The 10,197-nt window shown below is 48.2% G+C and overlaps 1 long non-coding RNA gene across 2 annotated transcripts in view; it reads left to right on the top strand.

The window, feature by feature from the left end:
• The window catches only part of LOC127925188 (uncharacterized), a 10,454-nt gene extending 541 nt beyond the window's left edge, over positions 1–9,913 (top strand). For both annotated transcript variants that reach the window (XR_008120032.1, XR_008120031.1), the window contains exons 2-3: positions 1–15; positions 9,346–9,913. The exon at positions 1–15 is cut by the window's left edge and continues 101 nt beyond it. This is a non-coding gene — a long non-coding RNA (uncharacterized LOC127925188). The remainder of the gene's footprint in view (positions 16–9,345) is intronic.
• The last annotated feature ends 284 nt before the right edge of the window (positions 9,914–10,197 follow it).

Consider the following 10,197-nt stretch of genomic DNA (forward strand, 5'->3'; position numbering starts at 1 on the left):
TCATGCCCCCTACTGGTGAGAGACCTGCATAGCACACACACACACGCACAGTCACACACACACACGCACAGTCACACACACACACGCACAGTCACACACACACACACGCACAGTCACACACACACACACACACACACACACACACACACACACACACACACACACACACACACACACACACACACACACACACACACACACAGTCACACACACACACACACACACAGTCACACACACACACACACACACACACACACACACACAGTCACACACACACACACACACACACACACACACACACACACACACACACACACACACACACACACACACACACACACACACACGCACACACACACACACACACACACAGTCACGCACACACACACACACACACACACACACACACACACACACACACACACACACACACACACACACACACACACACACACACACACACACACACACACACACACACAGTCACACACACAGACACACACACACACACAGTCACACACACACACAGTCACACACACACACACACACACACACACACACACACACACACACACACACACACACACACACACACACACACACACACACACACACACACACACACACACACACACACACAGTCACACACACAGAAGTATCAGTTGAAGTGTGATGTGTTTGTTCTTCTGTCATCACCTCTATTTTACAGTCTTCTTGAACCACAGTGTTCCTGTAGTCTATGTTCTCTCAGTGTTCCTGTAGTCTGTTCTCTCAGTGTTCCTGTAGACTATGTTCTCTCAGTGTTCCTGTAGACTATGTTCTCTCAGTGTTCCTGTAGTCTATGTTCTCTCAGTGTTCCTGTAGACTATGTTCTCTCAGTGTTCCTGTAGTCTATGTTCTCTCAGTGTTCCTGTAGTCTATGTTCTCTCAGTGTTCCTGTAGACTATGTTCTCTCAGTGTTCCTGTAGTCTATGTTCTCTCAGTGTTCCTGTAGTCTATGTTCTCTCAGTGTTCCTGTAGACTATGTTCTCTCAGTGTTCCTGTAGACTATGTTCTCTCAGTGTTCCTGTAGTCTATGTTCTCTCAGTGTTCCTGTAGACTATGTTCTCCCAGTGTTCCTGTAGACTGTTCTCTCAGTGTTCCTGTAGTCTATGTTCTCTCAGTGTTCCTGTAGACTATGTTCTCTCAGTGTTCCTGTAGACTATGTTCTCTCAGTGTTCCTGTAGTCTATGTTCTCCCAGTGTTCCTGTAGTCTATGTTCTCTCAGTGTTCCTGTAGTCTATGTTCTCTCAGTGTTCATGTAGACTATGTTCTCTCAGTGTTCCTCTGGTCTATGTTCTCTCAGTGTTCCTGTAGTCTATGTTCTCTCAGTGTTCCTGTAGACTATGTTCTCCCAGTGTTCCTGTAGTCTATGTTCTCCCAGTGTTCCTGTAGACTATGTTCTCTCAGTGTTCCTGTAGTCTATGTTCTCTCAGTGTTCCTGTAGACTATGTTCCTCAGTGTTCCTGTAGACTGTTCTCCCAGTGTTCCTGTAGACTATGTTCTCTCAGTGTTCCTGTAGTCTGTTCTCTCAGTGTTCCTGTAGACTATGTTCTCTCAGTGTTCCTGTAGACTATGTTCTCTCAGTGTTCCTGTAGTCTATGTTCTCTCAGTGTTCCTGTAGTCTATGTTCTCCCAGTGTTCCTGTAGACTAGGTTCTGGGTTTACACCCCACCTCTGCAGGCCTCTCTACCTGTTCTCAGTGTTCCTGTAGACTATGTTCTGAGTTACAGCCCACCTCTGCAGGCCTCTCTACCTGGTCTCTGTGAGGTGTTCCTGTAGACTATGTTCTGAGTTACAGCCCACCTCTGCAGGCCTCTCTACCTGTTCTCAGTGTTCCTGTAGACTATGTTCTGAGTTACAGCCCACCTCTGCAGGCCTCTCTACCTGTTCTCAGTGTTCCTGTAGACTATGTTCTGGGTTTACACCCCACCTCTGCAGGCCTCTCTACCTGGTCTCTGTGAGGTGTTCCTGTAGACTATGTTCTGAGTTACAGCCCACCTCTGCAGGCCTCTCTACCTGTTCTCAGTGTTCCTGTAGACTATGTTCTCCCAGTGTTCCTGTAGACTATGTTCTGAGTTACACCCCACCTCTGTAGGCCTCTCTACCTGTTCTCAGTGTTCCTGTAGACTATGTTCTGAGTTTACAGCCCACCTCTGCAGGCCTCTCTACCTGTTCTCAGTGTTCCTGTAGACTATGTTCTGAGTTTACAGCCCACCTCTGCAGGCCTCTCTACCTGTTCTCAGTGTTCCTGTAGACTATGTTCTGAGTTTACAGCCCACCTCTGCAGGCCTCTCTACCTGTTCTCAGTGTTCCTGTAGACTATGTTCTGAGTTTACAGCCCACCTCTGTAGGCCTCTCTACCTGTTCTCAGTGTTCCTGTAGACTATGTTCTGAGTTTACAGCCCACCTCTGCAGGCCTCTCTACCTGGTCTCTGTGAGGTGTTCCTGTAGACTATGTTCTGAGTTACAGCCCACCTCTGCAGGCCTCTCTACCTGTTCTCAGTGTTCCTGTAGACTATGTTCTGAGTTTACAGCCCACCTCTGCAGGCCTCTCTACCTGGTCTCTGTGAGGTGTTCCTGTAGACTATGTTCTGAGTTACAGCCCACCTCTGCAGGCCTCTCTACCTGTTCTCAGTGTTCCTGTAGACTATGTTCTGAGTTACAGCCCACCTCTGCAGGCCTCTCTACCTGTTCTCAGTGTTCCTGTAGACTATGTTCTGAGTTTACAGCCCACCTCTGCAGGCCTCTCTACCTGGTCTCTGTGAGGTGTTCCTGTAGACTATGTTCTGAGTTACAGCCCACCTCTGCAGGCCTCTCTACCTGTTCTCAGTGTTCCTGTAGACTATGTTCTGAGTTACAGCCCACCTCTGCAGGCCTCTCTACCTGTTCTCAGTGTTCCTGTAGACTATGTTCTGAGTTTACAGCCCACCTCTGCAGGCCTCTCTACCTGGTCTCTGTGAGGTGTTCCTGTAGACTATGTTCTGAGTTACAGCCCACCTCTGCAGGCCTCTCTACCTGTTCTCAGTGTTCCTGTAGACTATGTTCTGAGTTTACAGCCCACCTCTGCAGGCCTCTCTACCTGGTCTCTGTGAGGTGTTCCTGTAGACTATGTTCTGAGTTACAGCCCACCTCTGCAGGCCTCTCTACCTGGTCTCAGTGTTCCTGTAGACTATGTTCTGAGTTACAGGCCACCTCTGCAGGCCTCTCTACCTGGTCTCTGTGAGGTGTTCCTGTAGACTATGTTCTGAGTTACAGCCCACCTCTGTAGGCCTCTCTACCTGGTCTCTGTGAGGTGTTCCTGTAGACTATGTTCTGAGTTACAGCCCACCTCTGCAGGCCTCTCTACCTGGTCTCTGTGAGGTGTTCCTGTAGACTATGTTCTGAGTTACAGCCCACCTCTGCAGGCCTCTCTACCTGGTCTCTGTGAGGTGTTCCTGTAGACTATGTTCTGAGTTACAGCCCACCTCTGCAGGCCTCTCTACCTGGTCTCTGTGAGGTGTTCCTGTAGACCACATATGTCAGAGTCAAGGCCCGCGGGCCACATCCGGCCCGCGAGAAGGTTTTTTACGGCCCCTGGGATGATCTTGATTTATTATTAGAACCGGCCCGCAGACCGCAGCAAGCCGGCAGCCCGCAGATCTTTTACACGCACCAATACTACATTTCCCACAATGCAACGGTGACGCACCGAGCAGTAGGCTGCTTCATTTCAATATTTATTGGCACAGCAGTTGTCAGCATCACAGTAAAATTAACTTTCAGATACCCATCAAAAATGGCAAAACGGAAGGTGGACACTGAGAACCGGGGTTTCAAACAAGGTGGGAGTCGGAGTATTTGTTCACGGAGGTAGCTGGAAAACCTGTGTGTCTTCTGTGTGGAGAAAGTGTGGCGGTACTGAAAGAGTATAATCTGAGACGACATTATGAAACGAAACACGCGGACAAAAACAAGAATATGGACATGGAACAAAGGCTACAAAAGGCAGAGGAATTAAAACGAGGCCTCAAATCTCGACAGGCTCTGTTCAAAAAAGCCAAATCACAAGGCCAGGCTGCTGTCAAGGCCAGTTTTATTTTGGCAGAAGAGATCGCTAAATCAGCCCGGCCATTTACGGAGGGGATTTCATCAAAAACTGCATGATTAAAGTTTGTGACGAAGTTTGCCCAGAAAAAGGCAACTCTTTTTAAATGTGAGTCTGAGCAGAAACACCATTGCCGAGAGAGTAGACCAGTTGTCCATCAATCTAAAAGAGCAGCTTGTGAAAAAGGGAAAAGATTTCATTGCATATTCCTTGGCTGTGGATGAGAGCACCGACATTTCTGACATTGCCCAGTTGTCAATTTTCATCCGCGGAGTGGACTCCAGCCTAAGCGTGACAGAGGAGTTTTTGGCTTTACGTCCTATGCATGGCACAACTACGGGGCATGATTTGTATGAAGAGGTGTCAAGATGTGTAAATGAGATGGAGCTGCCTTGGGAAAAACTCGTGGGTTTGACAACCGACGGAGCACCTGCGATGTGTGGACACAGGAGCGGACTGGTGCCGAAGATACGGGAAAAGATGCAAGAGGAAAACGCGACAGGTGAGCTGACAGCTTATCATTGTATCATACACCAGGAAGCGTTGTGCGGTAAAGCCTTGAAAATGGAGCATGTAATGAGCATCATCACGCGCACAGTTAACTTTATCAGAGCCAAAGGTTTGAATCACCGCCAGTTCAAGGCATTTCTGACGGAGTTAGAAACGGAGCATGGTGATTTGCCTTATCACACAGAGGTGCGATGGCTAAGCCAGGGAAAGGTGCTTCAAAGATGTTTCGAGCTTCGTGAGGAGATTTGTCTGTTCTTGGACAGCAAAGGGAAAGACACAACACAACTCCGAGACGAAATGTTTCTGTGTGAAATGGCTTTTCTGTGTGACATTACGAGTCATCTGAATGCAATGAACTTGCAGCTGCAGGGTCGGGATCGTGTCATCTCTGATATGTACAGTACAGTGAAGGCATTTAAAACCAAACTGACTCTGTGGGAGACGCAGATGCGGAAAGAAAATTTGAGCCACTTTCCCAGCTGCCAGACCATGAAAGAGAAGCTCTCTACCAGTGCGTTCCCGAGCGCACAGTTGGCTGATAAAATAGGTATGCTTGCCGCTGACTTTCGACGCCGATTTGCTGACTTTGAAGCACAAAAAAGCAGGTTGGAACTGCTCGGTAACCCATTTGCTGTTGACGTGGAAAGCTCACCACCAAACCTCCAAATGGAGTTGATTGACCTCCAATGCAATGATGCACTGAGGGCAAAATATGCGGCAGTGGGTGCTGCGGAGTTCGCCCGTTTCCTCCCGACACAATGCCCCAGCTGCGCATCCAGGCTGCTCAAACGTTGTCTATGTTTGGCAGCACATACCTGTGTGAACAACTGTTTTCTTTGATGAACTTGAACAAAACATCACACAGAAGTCGACTTACTGCTGAACACCTCCACTCAATTCTGAGGATTTCCTCAGCTCAGAGCCTTACCCCGAACATTGATGAACTTGTGGAAAAGATGGGACACCACCAAGTATCACCCTCAACCTCAAACAAGTGAACATTACTGTGCAATCACATATTTAGAGTTTTTACTCAGTTCAAGTTTAAAAGTTAAAGTTTAATATTTGTTTTCACTGCATGTTACTTCTCCTTAAACAAAGTGTTGTTTTTGATTAATAGATTTTTGCACTTTATTTTATTGTATTTCAATCCAATTATATTTTTAAAATATTTCAGTTGAGTGGATGATAGAAAATTGCTATTATTGTTTTTTTCTTTGAAGTAAATTTAGCCCACTTTTGCTAAAATAGAAAATATAGGCTACTGATGGTGCCTTGAATACCGGTTTCTTTCATTTAATGTTCATGTTATGGGGATTTTTATATAAAGGAAATTTGTCTTTTGTGTCTGTTGAAAATTAAAGATTACTGACAGAGCCATAAGAAAATATTGCTTTATTTATCTGATCATATTGGAATATATTTGTTAGGTTTTCAGTAGGTTCAATTAGGTTCACTAGACTATATGCGTCATTTAAAAAATTTTCAATGAACATTCGAACAGTCCGGCCCTCGGCTTGTAGCTAAATTTTTTATTTGGCCCTCCGTCCATTTGACTTTGACACCCCTGCTGTAGACTATGTTCTGAGTTACAGCCCACCTCTGCAGGCCTCTCTACCTGGTCTCTGTGAGGTGTTCCTGTAGACTATGTTCTGAGTTACAGCCCACCTCTGCAGGCCTCTCTACCTGGTCTCTGTGAGGTGTTCCTGTAGACTATGTTCTGAGTTACAGCCCACCTCTGCAGGCCTCTCTACCTGGTCTCTGTGAGGTGTTCCTGTAGACTATGTTCTGAGTTACAGCCCACCTCTGCAGGCCTCTCTACCTGGTCTCTGTGTGTTTCACCGTTCAGCGTTCAAAGCTGCCCTTCTCTTTGTGTGCTTTTGTAAAACTCAATCTGTTCGTTCTCCACTTCAAAACAAGCTATCTCTACAAGTCCTTTTTACTCTCTGTGTTCAAAAGCATCCTGCGCCTCAGAGAGCGGTGTCTCTGGGAGAGAGGCAGACTCACAGTAATACTCACTGGGCCTGAGAGAGTCTCTGAGCCCTTTTAACTGGAGGAGAGGTCACAACATCAATGTCAGCGGAGGAGATTAGAATTGAAAGGCCACAGGAGACTGAAAGAGAGGGAGGGAGGGAGAGAGAGAGGGAGGGAGTGGGAGACAGAGAGAGAGGGAGGGAGGGAGAGAGGGAGGGGGAGACAGAGAGAGGCAGGCAGAGAGGGAGGGAGGAGGGAGGGAGGGAGGGAGGGAGGGAGGGAGGGAGGGAGGGAGGGAGGGAGGGAGGGAGGGAGGGGGAGGGAGGGAGGGAGGGAGGGAGGGGAGGGAGGGAGGGAGGGAGTGGGAGACAGAGAGAGGGAGGGAGAGAGGGAGGGAGAGAGGGAGGGAGGGAGTGGGAGACAGAGAGAGAGGGAGAGAGGGAGGGAGGGAGGGAGTGGGAGACAGAGAGAGAGGGAGGGAGGGAGAGAGGGAGGGGGAGACAGAGAGAGAGGCAGAGAGAGAGGGAGGGAGAGAGGGAGTAGGAGACAGAGAGAGAGGGCGGGAGAGAGGGAGTGGGAGACAGAGGGAGAGGCAGAGAGAGAGGGAGGGAGGGAGGGAGGGAGGGAGGGAGGGAGGGAGAGAGGGAGTGGGAGACAGAGAGAGAGGGAGGGAGAGAGGGAGGGAGAGAGGGAGGGAGGGAGTGGGAGACAGAGAGAGAGGGAGAGAGGGAGGGGAGAGAGAGGGAGGGAGGGAGAGAGGGAGGGGGAGACAGAGAGAGGCAGAGAGAGAGGGAGGGAGAGAGGGAGTAGGAGACAGAGAGAGAGGGCGGGAGAGAGGGAGTGGGAGACAGAGAGAGAGGGAGGGAGGGAGGGAGGGAGGGAGGGAGGGAGGGAGGGAGAGAGGGAGTGGGAGACAGAGAGAGAGGGAGGGAGAGAGGGAGTGGGAGACAGAGAGAGCGGGAGGGAGGGAGAGAGGGAGTGGGAGACAGCGAGAGAGGCAGAACAGAATGGCGTTTTGTTTAGCCAAGTGTAAACCTGAAGGAAACCTTTGATATCATCCTCTCCAGCCTCACTGGGGTGACGGCTTCTTTCACACTGATCTTGACATTTATTAAACAGAGGGGGGGACAGAGGGAGGAGCAGAGGGGGGGGAACAGAGGGAGGAGCAGAGGGAGGAGCAGAGGGGGCGAACAGAGGGGGGGAACAGAGGGGGGGAAAGAGAAGGAGACGTTTTTAATGGTAAAGCTCAGTACATTTCAGAGCGGAGTTGTCCTTAACTAGCTCAGTGGTTTTAATGACAAATAGAGACTTTATCATGCATATTACAGTCCATTTAAAATACTTGACTTGGAGGAGAGACAGAGTAGGATGTTACTGGTGATTTAAGGGCCGGACCTGTTCCATTAGTAGATCATGTGTTGAAGGCTGATGGCCCAGTGGTGTACTGAGTCACTATGGAGATAGATAGATGTGTTGAAGGCTGATGGCCCACTGGTGTACTGAGTCACTATTATTGAAGGCTGATAGATAGATAGATAGATAGATAGATAGATAGATAGATAGATAGATAGATAGATAGATAGATAGATAGATAGATAGATAGATAGATAGATAGATAGATAGATAGATAGATAGATAGATAGATAGATAGATAGATAGATAGAGATAAATAAATAAATGACCTGGTGGTCTCATGTCTGAAATGACCTGGTGGTCTCATGTCTGGAAATGACCTGGTGGTCTCATGTCTGGAAATGACCTGGTGGTCTCATGTCTGGAATGACCTGGTGGTCTCATGTCTGGAAATGACCTGGTGGTCTCATGTCTGGAAATGACCTGGTGGTCTCATGTCTGGAATGACCTGGTGGTCTCATGTCTGGAAATGACCTGGTGGTCTCATGTCTGGAAATGACCTGGTGGTCTCATGTCTGGAATGACCTGGTGGTCTCATGTCTGGAAATGACCTGGTGGTCTCATGTCTGGAATGACCTGGTGGTCTCATGTCTGGAAATGACCTGGTGGTCTCATGGCTGGAAATGACCTGGTGGTCTCATGTCTGGAATGACCTGGTGGTCTCATGTCTGGAAATGACCTGGTGGTCTCATGTCTGGAATGACCTGGTGGTCTCATGTCTGGAAATGACCTGGTGGTCTCATGGCTGGAAATGACCTGGTGGTCTCATGTCTGGAATGACCTGGTGGTCTCATGTCTGGAATGACCTGGTGGTCTCTCACTCGCTCTCTGTCTCTCTCCTCTCTGTCTCTGTCTCTCTCCTCTCTGTCTCTGTCTCTCTCCTCTCTCTCTCTGTCTCTATCTCTCTCCTCTCTCTCTCTCTCTGTCTCTGTCCTCTCTGTCTGTCTCTCTCCTCTCTCTCTTTCTCTCTCTCTCTATTTCACATACTCTTTCTCTGTCTCTGTCTCTCTCCTCTCTGTCTGTCTCTCTCCTCTCTGTCTGTCTCTCTCCTCTCTCTCTCTGTCTCTCTCTCCTCTCGCTCTCTGTCTCTCTTCTCTCTCTCTCCATCTCTCTATTTCACACTCTCTCTCTCTGTCTCTGTCTCTCTCCTCTCTCTGTCTCTCTCTCTGTCTCTGTCTCTCTCCTCTCTCTCTGTCTCTCTCCTCTCTCTCTCCTCTCTCTGTCTCTCTCTCTGTCTCTCTCTCCTCTCTCTGTCTCTCTCTCTCTCTCTCTCTCTCTGTCTCTCTCTCTGTCTCTGTCTCTCTCCTCTCTCTCTCTCTCAGGTCTGACAGCGGCTGCTCTTGCTGAGGCCATGAAGACCAAAAAGATCAAGTTGGAGGTGATGGGGGGTTACCATAGTAACCACCACCAGCATCATCATCACCACGGGACAGACGGAGAGAACGGAGGAGATCACCACAACTCCTCCAGTCTGGGTGAGTCCATATTAATCCCTGTTATTACGTTATCATTACAGTCAATGGACCAGCATCAGTTTCATTACAATGCTGGCCCTCTAGGCTTTGAGTTAGAGACACTATACACAGTACCAGTCAACCACTATACACAGTACCAGTCAAACACTATACACAGTACCAGTCAACCACTATACACAGTACCAGTCAACCACTATACACAGTACCAGTCAACCACTATACACAGTACCAGTCAAACACTATACACAGTACCAGTCAACCACTATACACAGTACCAGTCAAACACTATACACAGTACCAGTCAAACACTATACACAGTACCAGTCAAACACTATACACAGTACCAGTCAAACACTATACACAGTACCAGTCAAACACTATACACAGTACCAGTCAAACACTATACACAGTACCAGTCAAACACTATACACAGTACCAGTCAACCACTATACACAAACACTACACACAGTACCAGTCAAACACTATACACAGTACCAGTCAAACACTATACACAGTACCAGTCAAACACAAACACTATACACAGTACCAGTCAACCACTATCAAAACACACAGTACCAGTCAACCACTATACACAGTACCAGTCAACCACTATACAGTACCAGTCAAACACTATACCAGTCAACCACTATACACAGTACCAGTCAACCACTATACACAGTACCAGTCAAACACTATACA

This window comes from Oncorhynchus keta, unplaced genomic scaffold, assembly GCF_023373465.1.
Source record: "Oncorhynchus keta strain PuntledgeMale-10-30-2019 unplaced genomic scaffold, Oket_V2 Un_contig_5245_pilon_pilon, whole genome shotgun sequence".
Lineage (NCBI taxonomy): Eukaryota > Metazoa > Chordata > Actinopteri > Salmoniformes > Salmonidae > Oncorhynchus > Oncorhynchus keta.